Below are 18,588 nucleotides of genomic sequence, written 5' to 3'. Positions count from 1 at the left end.
AAGGTTGAAATTAGAGCTGGTTGAAAAATGAAATTTCTGTCCTATTGGAAATTCTGAGGTATTGAATTGGAATGAAAAATTGAAAATTCAGAATTTTTTGCAAATTGAAGTATTCCAAAATATTTTCTTGCTATTATAATGTATAATATAAGGGACTGATGTAATAAAACATAATATAAAAGTCAAAATGATGAAATTGAAACAGAATATTTTGATGTTCTCGAAACAGAATGTTTGGATAACTTCTCATTGAAACCGTCAATGAAATTGAGGTCTTCTTGTGAAATGTTTCTGTTTAGTTGAATCAGCATTTTCTAATGGAAAAATGTTTTTTGAAAAATTTTTGACCAGCTCTACTTGGAACTGAAATGCTTCTTTACGAAAGTTCTTCCTGCAACCAAATAAGTATCTAATTGTTTATTTTTGTAGGCTTGCTCCCAGAAGCAGAGCAGCACACCCTGTTTCATGCTTGCAGGGTTGCTCATGATGTGCTAGGCTGCTGGCTTTGAACTGCAGCATTTGCTGATGGGGGGAACCCCCACTTGGACCTGCAAAAAGACAGAAGAAGAAAAAAGGAAGGGCAAACTTAGGGCCAACCAACCTTGACAGCATGACCCTTTAAGTAACATTTCCAGTGGGGTTTGATAAGTGCTTTGCAGTTTCATGTCGAAAAGATGAAAATTGCTGTGACTTTTTCATCTGGTTTCTGTGCAAGGCTCTGGAAAGTGCATTGCATGAAGCACCCGTTTGATGTTTTAATGATGTTGCAGAAGAATCCATTGAGGGAGAGAGACTCACAAATTTGACATCCTTAAAATGCTCGTTTATTTGTTCCATAACAGAGGGTACAAGTCACATTAGTGGTAATAGCCTCTCTCTTACTTCAGGCTCACCCTGTGACACACTTGAGCCATTTAGATGTGCATTCCACAGAAAAAGAGAGCTGATTTCATTTATAGTACAGTGAGTGAAGAATCAGGCACAATTCCCATTTCTCCCAGTTCACTTGTCGTCCAGGAAATTCAGCAGTATTTCAGTGGAGCAGGGTCCATCAGCACCTGTGTTGTGTGTTCATAGTTTGCAAAGTATTGGTAAATTGGAATACATTTATACAGTGCCCAGAACACACTCAGACAGTGCCTAGAAAGTTGTGTTTGCTCCAGATGTAGTCTTTATTTTAACAAATAAATGGAATGTTACTGTTTTAATAGTGACTTTCATTTTGGCTCTCTGACAATAACTATGTAATGTAGAAGTGGTTAAAAGTGACTCTGCAAAATTAGCTCCTTTTGCTTCCTGTGTGTGTTTTGAGTCATACTGGCCTTGTTTACTGTCAAAACCTTGTTTCCATTCCTGTTAGCACTGCAGAGCTAATACCATGATGGCAGCATGAGCTGGATTCCATTCTGGATCAAATTGTCAGCTAAATTCTGAGTTTTGAGTCTTTAGTATTGATGATGCTGGGCAAGGAGAACAAAGCTAGATCTTCAGACCCTAGGTTGAGATTGCAGCAGTGACAGGAAAGTCATCTTTTGATGTATGTATTTAGCAAATTTAACTGTGGATATCCTTGAGTGAGACAATAAATATAGGGCAGCTAGAGGTAGGCTGGTGTGATGGTTAAAGCTCAGGACCAGGTGTCAGGAGATCTAGGTTCTGTTCCTGTCTCTGCCATGAACTTCTTGCATGATCTGAGGCAAGTAACATAATCTCTCTGGGCCTCAGCATCCTCATCTATAAAATGGGGATAATGATGATTACTTCCACCTCACAGGCATGCTGAGCTTTAACCCATTCACATTTATAAAGGGATTTGGGATCCTCATAGCAAAGTTGCTAAACAAGTGTGTATCCTGCCATGCGTCATTTTTGAACCGCACTTTCAGAGAGAGAATTTACCTCAATCGGACGTATAAGGCAGGGGAAGTTTGTCAGAATGCCAAGGCTCAAGCAGATTGCATGCAATCCTAATCTAACCCTGGAGCTCTGACCTTTGAAGCAAGCTTCACCTTTAGACAGCCAAAGAGATCTATGTACGCTTGTATAAAAATATGTTTTTGGATTGAAGGAGGAGTTCAGTCTCCATGGCCATCCAGCACAGGGAAATTCAGTCTGTAACCCATTCATGAATGAACTTTCTCTTCCAGTTCTGGAGGGACAGCCCTCTCCCTTGGGGTGGAGTGGGGAATGTAATCTAGGACATGCCATGTTACTCTTCCAATGAAACCCATCCCACTCATGTTGGTGCTGCCCTGCCCGGGGTGGGATGCGGGAGATGAATTGTCTCCATGTTAATTTAATCTGTGGGCTCTCCTGGACCACAGTTTTGTTGTGTAATAGACCACATCTTTTGTAGTGACAAGGGGACTGAGTGCTCATGTTGCTATAATCCCATTATTCTTTTCTGCTTCCCACCACTCCCTCACTAATTTTAACCTGGGGAGGACCCTCCTTGGATAGGAGGAGAGTTAAGTCTTGAGTTTGTTCTTTCTGACTCTTTCTGATGGATCCTAGCCCAGAACAGACCCCCAGCCCTAGGATATGAGAGGAGAATTTGTTCTCTATTAAATCTGAGGCTCTCTTAAGTAAAAACTGTTGACTTTGTCATATTGTGCAAATGTGCATTGCTTTTATCAAGACAATAAAGGGTAAATGGGGTGATCTCTGCTCCTGTGGAGCGGTCGGATGGTTACATTACACAATCTTCTAGAACATCTTGCAGCAAATACATGGGTTATATTAAAAGTTGCAATCATATCATTTTTTAAAGTAAATTGCTGACCTTATGCAGTGGAATCAGCTTTATTGAATTTCGCCAAAAATGCGTTTATAATTCCCCCCTGCCCCTGCATACACACGATATTCATGTCCTTGCTGTCCATGTGGAAATGTCCCTTTTTATGGTGATAAATAAAATTAAATTTGTCTGTGCCTCTGCTGCCCTGCCTCACCTTTAAGATTCCATTGGGGGGGTGGGTAGGGGTGCCAGTAGGTGGCCTCACTCCAGAGGGAGGCTGGGTTGTGTCCCTGCACAAAGAGATAGGACATTGGACTGTGGCCGGAGGCCACTGAACAAATCGCATATCTAAATCTTGCCTGTTGGCAGAATTCTGTACTGCCATGGAAGCATTTCCAATTTAGGGGGTGAATATATAGCTCTGGTATTTTCTAGGAATGCTGAGGCATGAGAACATGTAAAATATTAATTTTGACTATAAATGCCTATATTTTGCTCTTAGGTGCTTTCTAATTACCATACACTACAAAGAATAAATCATTATTGATGTAGTCTCATAATATCACAATTTTACTCCTCCCCAGTAATAAACTATAATAATCCCTCAGCCCCCTCCCTAAATTCCTGCAAGAAGAGATACTTTGCAGTATGGCCAGGAAGTTAACAAATTTATATCCTGCACTTCTAGAGCGATTTACATGTTGAAAGCACTGTACAAACATTAGCTAATCCTCAGAACACACTGTGTGTAAGCGAAGCATTATCATCTCCTTTTCTACACTCCGTTCTGATTGTACTTCCTTATCTGATTAGCCCTTTTCATTTTAAAAGCATTTTACAAATGTTAATCCTCAGGAAACTGCTGGGAGGTAGGTGGAAAGTATTATTATCCCCATTTTACAGATGAAGAAACTGAGGTACAGAGGTTAAGGAGTCAGTGTACCAGATCTGGAATTAGAATAGAGGAGTTCCTTGCTCCCAGTCCTGAGCTTAAACCACCATATTGTGCTAAGGTGCCAATATAAATCAATGTGTTGCTATTGAGACAGCATAATTTCTCAGACTATTTTTATGTATTTCCTTCTACAGGCCCCAGCTTCGTTTGTAACTAGTTGTATTCCCCACAGTCCAAACAGAATCATGTAAGTAGATGAAAGGGCAGGCTGTCTCTATAATGCTTGGCATATGCCCCTTTCTGCTACATTTCCCCCAGTCCCTCTCTTTGGGCATTTAAAAGACCAGTTTCTCATATCTTAAGTGAAGAATATCCCTGCTCCCACTCCTAGAGTAACCAGGAGCATGCAGCTGTTAAACCCAGAAATATAAAATACATGTTTAAAAGATGACTCTGAGTGTGTTTAAAAAGAGCGAGAGAGGAGTTCAGGGGAACCAAAAAATAGCAGCTTCCATTACGGTAATTAAATGGCAGCATTTAACCTATCAGGCTGTTGCGTGTATGTGAGAGGCGAGCAGGGAGCTGCATTTGAAATGATCACTGTATCCCTTGGGGAACAGAGTAGTTAAATAATTTGTTTGTGAGGTGTGAGTTCAGTGTCGGTAAAGCGAGCATGTGTGTGTTAGGAGCTGCGGGGAGAAGGGGGCGGCGGCGGCTATGTGTTTACAGAGAATACCCTGGGGGTTGGTATTTACTAGCACCTGTGTGCTGTCAATAAGAACGCAAGCTGCTGTTGCCTGTTGGTTAAGTTATCAGAGGAGCTGGGGCCTCACCTAGTTCCAGGTATTGCATCATAAAGGCAGAACTTGCTTCATGCCAGGCTGCCTGGGACAGGCAAGAGGAACAATTAAAGAAAACCAGGGAGAAAATGGGGGAAGAAGTGAATGGAGTCATTCTGATGAACTTCAGACACTGCAGTGACTGTAAAGCAGAGGTGGGCAACCTGCAGCCCGTGGGCTGTGCACGCCCCGTCGGGGTAATCCACTTGTGCGCCGCGAGACAGTTTGTTTACGTTGACCATCCACAGGCACGGCCGCATCTAAGAAGTGGGGTTTTTACCCACGAAAGTTTATGCTCAAATAAATCTGTTAGTCTTTAAGGTGCCATCGGACTCCTTGTTGTTTTTGTGGGTACAGACTAACACGGCTACCCCCTGATACTTTCCTGTTTAGTGCCATCTAGGGTCTGTCTGCCTCTTCTCATCCCCCTACTATATTTGTTTCATTTGTCTAGAGGGTATTTCCAGACACCAGAACTTCAAGACCTGTCCTGGCACAATGTGAAAGGATACTGGAAAATCTCCAGACCCTCCAGCTGCCCCACCATCTAGTCTAACGGATGCTCACTAACATACACACAAATGTTTCTGAATATTCATGCCAGTTATTAAATGAATTTACTTCGACCATGTTGTTGCCTCTCTTTTGTTTGCATTCTGTGAAGATTCCAGCCAATGAGTTCGCTGGCAGAAAACAACCACTGTTCATGGAAAGCAAATCTTGAAATCACAATTGAGTGTTCACCCCAGAAACCTGATTTTAATAGAACCCAAAGGCTTTTTATTATACAAGAAAGAAAACTCCGGAGGTATATTTGGCGTGGTAATCGTAACCCTAGAGAACCATGTTTTGTGTATGCCCAGAGAGAGCAATGATGAAACTCCTTTTATACCTTACCAGTTGAGTACCCTGTGTGCGTTTGTGTAGTCACCATAATATTTTCCACTGCTTCGTTATTTTTACTATTGTTAGCATGAGTCATCTTTTGGGCAATTTATCCAGACTTCTTTAGTTTTATTCAGAACTCTGAAGAGCTGCTGAAGACTCATGGAAAAAAACGCTCTTTTGTCTAAATGGAACATTTTCCATTAGATTTGCATGTCCCCTTTATTTTCTTTCTTCCTTTCTCCTTTGTTACTAAGTATACATAACCCAAATACAAAATTTTTGTTTCTTAAAAGTTCATCTGCTGCTGTGTCTTACCCCCCACCTGAGATCAGTGTCCTGTGTGATGACATAGATAGTTGTTTTCTAAATGCATATGAGGTAACCAACAGAATTGTGAAGGGCAGGTAGATATAATTTAAAAATATATTTTAAAATTACAATGCAGGAACCTCTTAAATAGAATGTATTTCAACCCTTTTATTGGCACCATCAGCCTTTAATTTTACAGGTGGCTAGCTTTGTACTAGCATTCAACAAACATTGTTTTAATGGCATTTAAAAGATGTATCTAAAACAAAAAAGAATAAAGAAACCAGGCATGATTTGTAATGAATACTAGCTACCACGCTTCCTCATATGAATATATTGGCATGTCTCTCACTTTCAGGGAGATGCAAATCAGAGGTGCCATAATAATACCAACCACTTAGATGGATTTTTCCTTATCAAGTTAATCCCCTCAATACCCTGATGAAGTATATAGGTGAGCAACATTATCCCCATATTACAGATGGGCAAATTGAGGCAGAAAGGTGAGGTGACTTGCATGATGCATAGAGGGAATCTGTGACAGAGAAGGATTTAAAACTCTCTAGTTCCTGGCTTCCATCCTGTGTTCATTTCATTAGAGCATTCTCCCGTGGCTTTGGGAATGGGCAGTAGCAGGTAATTCTGCTCACCCCATTATAGCAACACTTCCTGATGTGTAAGGAAGGCATAATATACATGGCAATATTGTATGTGACTTAATGTGCCTTTGGTACGTCTCTGCCTATCGCACACTTAAAAGGGTCAACAGCTACACATTTTAGATGTTTTTTCTTGGCATTAGCCTAGGCTGATTTGTTTAGTTGGTTCATTTGTGAAGTTTAAAATGTTGATAGTAACAGAGGCAGCAAGAAACATCAAGGCAAATACATTCCAATCAACCTTAGGCTGTAGAGAGTACTCCCTGGTAGCCATTGTTTAATGTAAAATATGCCAGATTCCCTTGCTAGTGGAGCCATCAGAAATTCTAGAGTAAAATAAAGAATCAGGAGTAGCAACTGAAGAAAATATTTCTCATTCTTTCATATAGAAATTCTGCTATACCCCAGACTTCCTAACAAATCCTGTTAAATGATTCTTTAATATGCCCTGAGTTTGCCAGCAAGGCATCACCAGTACTTCTGTAAGATTTGTTACTCCGAAACCTCAGACTTCAAAAACTCTGGGTTTGGAGTTTCATACTAGTCTTCCAGTCCCGCAGGTCGATGTGAATTTTCTGATCCAAATTCATTCCAAGTCTTTCAAGAGATGCAGAGCCATGTGGCATAAGTGGATAAACCTATAGAAGAAACTGGAATTTTTATAAAAGTTTATTTATGAAAATTTGGGGACGATTGGAAAATGAGGGCGAACTCCAGAACCACTTTCCAGCAAGGGAATCCTGACCAAAAGAGTTAACCAAACCTGTCAGTCTATAAAATGATGCCTCTTCTCTCTACCATTCAAAATGTTTCCTCTTCAAGTTAATTTGATCTTACATGGGAACTTTGAAGAAAGGTCCATATGTGGCCAACAATTCTCGTACCTTGGACTATTGGAGGCCTGTGCTTTCAGTTTTCAGTTCTGGGAGCAAGTCACCTTGTAAAGACAGAGTCTTCAGAGGTGACCATTGAGCACCTCAACAAAGGAGCCACTTAAGCTTTTGCTACAGCTCCCCTGCAATAACAAAGTTACTGTTTGAGTTCCCGCTGCCTCCCTCATCTTCTGTGCTAGAATTCTGTAGTGATGTTCCTCATAGAATATCAGGGTTGGAAGGGACCTCAGGAGGTCATCTGGTCCAACCCCCTGCTCAAAGCAGGGCCAATCCCCAATTTTTGCCCCAGATCCCTAAATGGCTCCCTCAAGGATTGAACTCACAACCCTGGGTTTAGCAGGCCAATGCTCAAACTACTGAGCTATCCCTCCCACCGTATCAGTCAGCCTGGGTCCTGAAGGGATCAGCATGGCAGGTTGTGCCTTGAAGATGCAACTGTTTGATGTGGGTCAGGTCATATGAGCTGAAAATATAGTTTAATATTTTAATTCTAAAGATAAGACTTAAAAAAAATCCTTCTGAAATTTTTTTTTTTGGTGTCACCTGATTTTGAAAGAGAACCTCAAACTTTTCCCTCCGTACCCCCAAAATACTGACATTTTCTCCTCTCCCACCCAGAAAAAAAGTTCTCTCTGACTGTACATCAGCCAAACGTCAGTATTGTTCTCATCATTCTCTGCTACTAAATAACTTTTAAGGAGTTAAGGATGGACATTTGTTTCACACTTAGGAACTGTATGAAAGTTTTTCAACCTTTCTGTTTCTTGTTAAGATTGGCAGCCATGCTGCTTTCTATAGCTAACTTTTTTAAACTAAGATTTGGTGAGGGTTTTCTTCCCCACCTCTCCACCCCCAATAGCTGATTAATTTGTGTGCTGTGTAGACCAAAAACTATTCACGTGTCAGAGAAGCAAGCCCATAGCCTTTTCCTCCTGGATCCTTCGGAACATGAGTTGTTAGCATGGTCCCCACTTTAGCAAAGAATAGGTTTCATGGACTACTTTCCAATTTCATTTCCAGTCACACAGCATCCCTGTGACAATTATAGCAATTGCTTACCAGAAAAATTAGGATTAGAAAAATATTGTTGTAATTTAATTGTGTTTAATGCAATTACCTTTTTGTCCTTAAAAAAACCCAACCAAACAACTGATCACACTGTGTCTTTATCTGTTCTTAATGTCATCTTCCCCTTCCATGCATTGTTGTTATATATTCTTTGTATTGTGATAGCACCAAGGAGTTCCACTGATGGATCGAGGCCCTATTGTGCCCAGTGCTGTCCAGACACAGAACAAGAGTCCCTGCACCAAAGAATTTACAATCTTAAGTAAAAGACCAGAAAAAGCAGGTGGATACAACAAATCAACTGAGTCCTCTCTCTCCACGCACATGCCTCTTTGCTGTCTGGTTCCCTTCTCCTCTGCCTGTGTGCTATAGCTCTTGGCTTCCGACTCCCTGAACATGCTACCCAGTCTCTAGGTACCCTTCCCTCTTGTTCCAGCTCACTTTGTGTGCTGCCCAGATACCTACTCCCCTTGATAATCTGTCCACTGACTCCCCTTCACATGCTTCCTGGTTCCCTGCTCTTCTCCCGCCAGCTTCTCCTGGTGGTGGCCTTAGTAGTCCTACTGTTGTCTAAGATCCCCAATGGCACCTCCTGTTACTTCCTCCTCTTTTCCTCTTCCTATTATTTTAGTCATGGGCCGTAATGGAGGCAGCTAGGTTGGCCTCCGCTCCTTGTTCCAGCAACTTTTACAGGTACCAGACCCTTTTGATGCCTGTAGTATCAGCTTGGAAAAAAGGAGCACCATGGTTCAGTGGACAGGGCACCAGACTAGGACTCATGGGAAGAGGGTTCTGTGCCCAGCTCTGCCATTGACCTGCTTTGTGACCTTGGCCAAGTCACCTCCCCTGTCTTTCTTCCCTCACCCTTGCTCTATCTTGTCTATTTAGACTGTGAGCTCTTAGGCAGACAGTTCCCCCCACTATGTGTATGGACAACACATAGCACGACAGGGCCCTGATCTCTGTTGGGGGCTCTAGGCACTACTGTAATACAAATAAAGTAATGAGGAGGAGGAGCCAGCACCATGTGACCTGCCAGCTGTCCATGTGCAAGGACTCTGACCACAGTATGCGATCTGATGTTTTGGAACAGGAATTAGCTGCTAGGTGCATCAGGAGTCCATTTCTCTGAATACAGAGCCCCATTTCCAAGGAGGCCTAGTTGTAGTGGTAGTAAGTGTTTATATTATGAGAGCATTAGGCTTATTAGGTTAGCATCTAACCTCCTCTATTATCTGGGGTTTTTAGGGGGTGGATTTACATGCTGGCCCTCAAGCAAATGTTCCTGAGAAGATTTAGTCTCGATCATCTTCCATTCTTGGTAAATTACTCTACCTTGGAATTGGGTTCCTGCCGTGGACTCCCCTAACCTCAGTGTGGAGCTGCATTGAAAATCACTTCTGTTTTCTTGAGGCTCTTGGCCCTGCACGTGGCAGTCTCAGGCCATCTTCTCTCTGAGTCAGGTACACAATAGAGGGTGCTGCCTCACAGCCCTTTGTTGTGACTTTAGCTTTCACCTTAGCCAGATATGCTTTCCCTTCCATGCTGGATGAAGCCTATCTGTAGTGGGCAGAAACTGTCTTCTCCCCTTGCTTGCCCCATCATTCTGTTATCAAATTTCTGATGATAGAAATGAAAGGCTGTAGGCAAGAGATCTAAAAATAAATATGGGAGAGGAGGTTTGGAAATTCTCCCTCCCTCTCTATATAAGAAAAGGAGTACTTGTGGCACCTTAGAGACTAACCAATTTATTTGAGCATAAGCTTTTGTGAGCTACGAAAGCTTACGCTCAAATAAATTGGTTAGTCTCTAAGGTGCCACAAGTACTCCTTTTCTTTTTGCGAATACAGACTAAGACGGCTGTTACTCTGAAACCTCTCTATATAGGTTACATAGAGGGGTAGCTCACTTCTGTCTTGTTTGCTGGTTTTACCACTACCTAGAAAGACTTGATACGTCTAATAGACAAGTGCCTCCTTGTAAGGAGCTAAGAAAGAGAGAGGTCCCCATCTGGTTTTGCATATAGCAGTGACATAGGAATTTGACCATATTCAGGGACAAAACTTTGAGCGCTCTGTAACTAAGACCATGAGCACTTCTGATCCTGTCTGATCTTGTGCAAAATCTGTGACAATCAAACTGAGCAAGCAGTCTGTTGATTCAAAGGTGATGAGTTCAAATCCTGTTGAGGCCGTGATACTGCATCTGGCAGCCTCACAGAATTTTGAAATAGATAAGACCTCCTATATTACATCACATAATCAAACCACTTCCTCCTCCTCCTCCATGATTGTTCCCTATACTCTATTTCTAGTGATTTATCTAATCTAATTTGGGTCCCTGAAATGTATAATTTAGTACTGGAAGCCTTTGCTTTGGCTATCCCTCCCTTTTTTCCTGGGTGGGACAGAGATAACATACTTCATACAAATGGAGAGCTCTCTTTGCATTAGAAGAGGAAGACCTGACCTCTCTTATGACAGGCAAAACTGTGTCTCCTCTCCTTTAAACCACCAGTGAAATACATTTTGCACTAGCTTATAATGCTGTGATTTATGCTGTGATATGCTTTGCAATAACCCAGTGTCCTTTTGCCTTTGTGTTGATTTTTTTCTCTCCTATATTTAATATATTGTGTGGGCATCTTAGTGCATGGGTATTTACCCAAAATGCCCATGGGAGATGATGCTCCAAGCTTTTCCTGCTTCTTAAGGGGAGAGATCTACCATTTTCTTGTGTGTGCCTATTTTTTATTTTGTAAATTTATTTTTCTGTTTTTGTTCTTTTGCTGCCACCTTTTGAAATAGCATTAACAAGGACCATATTTTAAAGCAGAAGATAACTGGAGGAAAACATACACAATATGTGTGTGTGTGTCTCTCTCTCTCACACACAAACACCCCCCCCCCCACTGAGTGACCAGTAGCAACTTTTTCATAGTATATTTTGAACTTCTCACATTTAGAAACAAAGACGAAAAGTTGCAGCAGGTGTTCCTGGTTTTTCCTTTAAAGATGCACTAAACCAGCAGCCAGACCCTTCTTGTTCAGGGTGAAAATACTTTGATCCAGTTTTATGAAAACAATACTCATTTCATGAGAATATATAATCAGTAGAAAATAGGGAGGATTTAGTTTGTTTGTTTAGTATTTAACCAAGTGAATAAGGCAGATTAAGGGGGGGGAGGGGATCAGACCCATAAACAAGGTGATATATAATATTTTTTTTCGTTCTCCTTTTAAATAAATACCGATCAGCTTTATGTTCGGAGACAATAGGAGCCGTTGGCTTAAATTTGCAGTTTACTGTATTTATGGCTGTAATATCAAGGTGCTGCCGTCGTAATTTCATGCCCCAATGAGAAGAGCAAGGTCGAAGCAAATGCTTCCATCGGCATCTGCTAACACACTAACTCATAAACAAGGCCCGGCTGGATCAGGTGGCATGGAATAATACAGGCTAATGAAATACAGCACAGCTTTCCATTACTGTTAGTTTTTACAGTGTCGTCATTACGTGTAATTTATGTTTAAAAAATTCAATTTTATACAAGGCTCTGGGAAATAGGGGTCTGCAGGTCACCCAACGACTTTTAACGGCTCTGAGAGTCCTTATTGCACTCCACTGTTCCAACAAAATGTTAATAATAAATAAAAATTTTCCTCCTGTTTTACTTTTTCTTCTTTCCCTGGCTGAGTCTCTCCGTCTGCCTTTTTAATTTTGAGCACTTTACAGAGAGTTTGAGGGTTTTAGGCGTTTGAGGGTGTCTCCCCCACCACTCTGATATTTGGGGAGGCAGCAACTGCCTGCTCATTCTCCCTCTCTCCATATATCAGTCACTCAGGGTCCTGTAAATGGAGTAAACATGGCTTAGGAGAGGGAGATACTTAACAACCTCTCTCCCAAACCCTCACCCTCTGACATTGCCCTCCTCTCCTCCATTACACTTTATTTTATTATAGACTCCAAAAGCCCAGGAAGAGAAACTGCTGCCAGGGGGTTTTTTAATGTCCAGGGAAAATAGTATGCCATTTTTAACCCTTTCCTTCCTGGGTGCTTAGCTGAATATTTAGTCTTGTGCTGTCAATCAGGTTTTCTCTTAATTTAGGGCAAGATAACTGAGAGGAAGGCACTGTTGTCAAGTCCGAATGCTGCTTAGAGGGACCTCTGGCACATTAAACAGTTGTATAGAAATAAATAAATAAATAGTTCTCAGTTGTGTAATTAACAGTGCCGTAGATTATTAAAGTGGAAATAATTCAAAGCACTCTAAATTAGTTTGAAAATTGCTTTACTTTTTTCCTTTCTCTGTTTGACAATTAAACTAGACTGGTCATTTTCATGTTGACATTCAGGTTCACATGTGCTTGTACAATACTGGAGTTACAAGTGCATCTGGAAAGTGTTCGGATCCAAATAAATGACTTCATTTAAATGAAGAAAAAAAATCACAGAGATGTTTCTATTGACTTTGGGTTTTGGAAAAACCTTAAGCTGAAATTGACCTGATGTTGGCCCTTTGTCAAGGACATATGGAAGGAGAAGGATCAAGGGATTGTACCTTTGACCCCAGTGATATGTATGAAACTCTATGAACTTTTTCAAAGGACTGCCTGTTGGAGGAAAAACAGTACTGGCATCTGGATTAAAAGGACCCAGGTAGCAGTGCGTGGAACTGACTCTGAACAGGTGGAATCATTAATGTGGATCAGATTCCAGGATGCTTCTATGGTGATTCTTTTAAACTGTGACCATGTTCTTATGAGAACAGGTGACTCAGTGGCTTTCAGGAACAGGACTGTAATGTCATTTCAGGATACCTGCTGATAGGTCTTCCTTTCAGTTATGTGATTTGATATAGGCATCATGCAGGCAGGTGATTCATGGCAATTAAACAAAATCAGCCAGTTTTATTTTGTTTACTTTTCAACAGAAACAGGGAGGGGAGGGGAAAAAACCCGCTTGTTTGTCTCTGTAGAAGTGTAGGTGTGGCAACAGCCCCTGGGGCCAGTCTATCAGACAAAGTGATAGTAAAGCCAGCTTTTGAAACCGACAAAAGAATTTTACTGAACATTTTTTTCTGCTGGGGCAGGGATAAAGTTTCTTATCCTTTCCTAGCGTGACGTTTTCTCCTCAAAACCAATTCTACCTTCAGAGAACTAGTGAAAATCCTGTTGCTTGAGTCACTGAACTGGGTGAAGCTCTGGCGAGTATTATTGTAGGGAACAATACCTACACAGGATGGGAAATGAACAAAGTGCCCTAACAGGAGCGTATGTTGGAGATAAAAGGGTTTTAATAGCTCATTTAGTCCATCTCCCAGCTAATGCAGGGTTTTTCCCTACCCTATGTTATCTTCGTGTTTTATCCAGGAAGTGCTGGCCTTGTAGTTAAGGCACGGGGCTGGGACGTAGCAGATTGGGGGTCAGTTCCCGGCTCTCCCACAGACTAACTGTGGGCTTGTCTTCATGTACGGGGCTACAGCGGCACAACTGCTGTAGTGCTTTAGTGAAGACGCTACTGTGCTGATGGGAGAGCTTTTCCCGTCAGCGTAGTTAATCCACCTCCCCAAGAGGCAGTAGCTATGTTGGTGGGAGAAGTTTTCTGGTCGACATAGCACTGACTACACTAGGGGGAGGGGGTGGATTAGGTTGCTATAACTGCTTTGTTCAGGGGTATGGATTTTTCACACCCCAGTGTGACAAAGTTATACCGATATAGGTCTGTAGAATAGACCTAGCTTGTGTGATCTTGGATAAGTCACTTTAATCTCTCTGTGCATCACTTTCCCAACTGTAAAATGGGGGGACAGCAGTAATTCCCTCCCTCACAGAGGTGTTGCAAGAATAAAAGTTTTATTTTGTGTGAAGTCCTCAGGTACTACGATAATGGATTTTATAAAAGAGTCTAGGTAGAGAGTTTTCAGAGTAGCAGCTGTGTTAGTCTGTATCCGCAAAAAGAAAAGGAGGACTTGTGGCACCTTAGAGACTAACAAATTTATTTGAGCATAAGCTTTCGTGAGCTACAGCTGAAGTGAGCTGTAGCTCACGAAAGCTTATGCTCAAATAAATTTGTTAGTCTCTAAGGTGCCACAAGTCCTCCTTTTCTTTTTGTAGATAGATTGTATAATTTTAAAAGTCCCAAGCAATGGAGCTTCCAACATGATATCCCAGGCGCAGAGGGGACTTTTACCTCCCTGCTTCATTCTCTAATTTGTTTTGATTCTGTGTTTAACTACAATTTACAGAGGCTGGGTGGTTTTCCTGAAAATTGGAAATGGCAACAATAGTGAAGTTCCTGAGAGAAAGGCAACAAGAACATCTGAATGCAAAGCACTGTTGAGTGTCAGATAATGAAAATCAACACCCTCAGACCTAAAAAGAAAATTTTATGACTTTATGAAAATTATGACTAATTCTTACAAAAGCTGTGGCTCTAAGGAGGTATGAGATAGATGGACCAGAGATGGGAGGTGGGGGAGGTTTGCATTCTGTAGGGCTGTGAAGACAGTTTCCTTACATCCTTCTCAGTTCAGTCCTTTCTCAGTACCCTCTGTGGTTAGATTATTCCTTGCAGATAGCAATCAACTGGAAGGAAGTGTGTGTCTAATTTGCATGAGATTATTTAAAACAAAAAAAAAAGGCCTGCATTAGTCAGGGTGATGGTAAACAACGCAAAGAGATGCCTTTTATAATATAGCCGTGGCTCAGCTTTCAAAGCCAAATATAATTCACTTACAATTGGCAGTTTCCTTTATTGTTCCTTTTAACCTTTTGGATTCTGCATGGTCTTGATCTTGCTGCAACTCCAGAAGATCTAAAATGTTTGCCTTTCAAACTGGGGGGAGGCGAGGGTTGGGTGGGGGGAATCTTCTATTATACTGATATGATTCTATTGACACAGTTGTCCCCAAAGGCAATCTTATTAAGCACAAGGCTTTAGGTTTTGTGGCACTGTTGTGCGCCCAAGAGAGACTGTGTTATATTTGGGTTGCTAAATTCATTACTAGATAAGAGAAATGAACAAGACTGTGAATGCTTTTTAGATGCTGCTATGATGGACTATAAATTCTTAGTGGAAGTTGTGGTGGGAGGCGAATGGTGGAAGCTGATGAGGTTTGTTGTCCATGAACCAGCACCAACCCAAGAACAGCCAAGTAGTGGAAATATTCTTCTGCCATGATACATGGGTGAATCTAGTGACCTGGTGTCACTTACACCAGCACTTTCTCTTCTCTAAGTAGCTGATGGGCTCTACTGAAGTATTGTCTCTGGGTAGTACCAAGACCCTTGGCTTCATTTTGGCTTAGGCAAGCCAGAAGGGACATAGGTGGAGTGAGGTCAAGTTACTTGAATTTGTTTAATAAAGAGCAGACCAGCCATCATGGTAAGTCAAGACAGGACACGGGGGCTAGATGGTCCAGTGGTCTGATCTGGTACAGAAATTCCCATGTCCCTATATTAATGATATAATTTTTTGCATTCCCGAGCATGGAAAACAAAGTTAGACATACCTGAGTTTGGAAAAAATTGCTACTGGGGTATGTGAGGCAAATTTCAGTCCAAAGTGAACTTTGATGGCTAAATTATATACTCCTGAGAAAAGACTTTTTCAAATATATTGTACATTTTTATTAGCGTTTGTGAAAAGTGCCAGATTGACAGTGTTCAGTCTCTGCTTGTTACAATCTTGTCCTCTGCTTATTAACAGGGGGACCAATTTGGTAGTGTTTTCTGAGATGCAGAGATTTGTTGTCGACTAGTATGTGAATGAGGCTACTTCATGGAGGCCACAGAATAGCCATTGGACGGTAGCAATTTTCACTCACTCCTAACTTGTGCTGGATTCAAACCAGCAACCTAGATATGAAAGGCTCCATATCTCATTACCATTCACATGAGTTTTTCCTTCCCTGTTAAAACAGGATTTTGTAATGGAAATAGTGACACTGTCGTGTCATTAGTGGGCATGACCAGAATAATGCAAGAAATTTTATCTGTAAAACTTTTTTTTTTCCCCAAACAGGCTGAGAATTGAGGGGGCGGGAAACAATGAGCATTATTTCCTGTTCTTTTCATAGCCCAAAGATCTCAAGGACAAAGTATCCTCCATAACTAATTGTATGTTCTTCAATGTTAAATGTTATCACATCTGCTACCTTTGCACGGAAATAGAACAAAATGCCCCTTTTTAGAGAGAGTCACATTTGCAGCCAGCAGCTAATATTGGCTTGTGTGTCTGGCTCCAGCTTTATAAAATTCCACAGTTGCTGGTGATCTACAATGCTGACATCTGCTTATGCTCTCTCTTCTATTGGATAATTATGAACTGGTTAAAGCAGTTCCTTTCTTATTAGGACTTTGCTTTCTAACATGGTTTAGATACCATAAATATTGCTACTGGGACTTTAAAATAGAAGCCTGAGTTGATGTAGACCATCTCTCTTTGTTTTTCATGTGTCTCTTTCTGAGTCTCTGCCCTGATGAGGCATGCATCCAACACAGGTAGAGAGAGAGAGAGAGTGTGTGTGTTGCCTAAGCACAAGACTGGGAGCCAGGAACTTCAGATTTATAATCCTGTTTCTGACACTGACAACTCTCTGTGACCTTGGACAAGTCACTTAACCTTTCTGTGCATGGGTTTTCCCATTGTAAAATTGGGATGATAATAAGTAACGTAACTCACAGGAGTGTTATGAAGATCAGCTAATAAATATAAAACCCTCTGAAGATCAGAAGCATTGTCAGTGCTATGCATTAATAAGTAGCTGTCCAGAGATCGCCTCAAACACCTACTTCTTGCAGTGTTGTTTGTGTTATGGATTAGTCTGTTCTATGTGGATGCAGAACATGCGGTCAGATTTCACATCCTAGGTTAACTTCTCCAAGCAGGAGTAATGCTCTCAGAATCCTGGATGTGTCCTATATTACTCCTCACCACGATGTTAAGTGCTCTAGGGGGAAAGTTCCAAGCATTCTATCTGCCAATAGTACCAAGAATAACCATGTGGCAGTACTCTGCAAATCTCATGCTTGAGAGAAAGTGCTCCCTCTGATTTCTCCCCCCACTCTCAGCTTCATGCCATCTTCCTTGCCGTCCTGTCTGCTTGGAACTGCTTTCTGAGAGCCAAGTTGCCTCTCTCTTCTCCTCCAGATCCCAGCCCCCTTGAAATTTGTTTCTTTTGCAAGCCCGGATACTCTGATCATCTCACTCCCAGTATTTCAACACTTTCTTGCATAAGCACTGCTATCCCATGTGGTGGTGGGGGTGCCTGAGCTAGATTGTAAGCTCCTCAGGGCAGGAACCTGGCCTTTTTCCTGATTCTGTGTGGAATGTATGGCATTCCACAGACAGTGCACACACTCCCAGGCCCCACATCACAGTCTCCACCCTAGCACCACATTCTTTTGCTAGAGCACATTTTCTCCTGTTGAAAAAGCCGTCCAGCTGTGCTTGCTTCCTTCACAGATGCTGGTCATCATGAATCTTTCAGCTGCTGTTCTCTTTCCCCTCGTAGGGCAAATTCTCTCCATATGTTGTGGCCACTTACAGATGGGCACCTTCACATTTTCCAGTGACAGGAAAGACTGCACCACAATGTACCATGTGTGCAGCTTGGCTACAGTGATGTGCGAAATAAAAACCAGGCTGGCCTCGGGCAATATAATCAGGCAATAGTAGGCTTGGACAGTGCTAGTCTGAAAGTTTGAGCTTGGCCTTGTTTTGATCTGTTTTGTTAGTTTTATTTCCTCCTTGCATTCTGTGTCCCATTCATACTAATCACAGTCAGTCCTGATTTTTTCTTTTTATTTCTGCATTTGTCATAAAATAAAGCAAATTATTCCCGTCTTTGGAAACGATCTAGACTAATTAGTCGTCTAACCCAATAATTAGTTTTTTGTTTCCCTGTCTGTTTTCATGCATTATTGTTGGTTTTTTCCCCTCTTTTTTTTTTTTTTTACACCATTACAGATTAAAATGAGCCACATTTGCAGTTGATGGTATCTTTTTTCGGGGGAAGAATGGAGAATTGCAATAGAAAACTACTTCCAAAGCAGCAATAAACTCAAGGATAAATTAAGGAAATTGAATGAGCCACATTTGGAAGCAGCGTTGAGGCTAATATTCTGTCGCTTGAGGTTAAATTGCAACTGAGAGAAGAGAGGGAGTGATTTTAGTGAATCCAAAATCGGGGAGGCGATGCTGCTCGAATCACTACCAGAGTCCTTCTGCAGCTTGAAAGGGTTCTGCCAGGCTTGCAGATTTAATTACAGGCGCATCAAGTGAGTAAAGATGCTAA

At 41.5% G+C, this 18,588-nt stretch overlaps 1 protein-coding gene across 1 annotated transcript in view; it reads left to right on the top strand.

Moving 5' to 3' along the window:
* Window positions 1-18,588, top strand: part of PEX14 (peroxisomal biogenesis factor 14) — a 101,284-nt gene that overhangs the window by 61,053 nt on the left and 21,643 nt on the right. The window lies entirely within an intron of this gene.

Source organism: Natator depressus, chromosome 18 (genome assembly GCF_965152275.1).
Source record: "Natator depressus isolate rNatDep1 chromosome 18, rNatDep2.hap1, whole genome shotgun sequence".
In the NCBI taxonomy this organism is placed as follows: domain Eukaryota; kingdom Metazoa; phylum Chordata; order Testudines; family Cheloniidae; genus Natator; species Natator depressus.
Note: the sequence above shows the minus strand (reverse complement) of the source record. Positions and strands in the feature narration are given on the sequence as shown.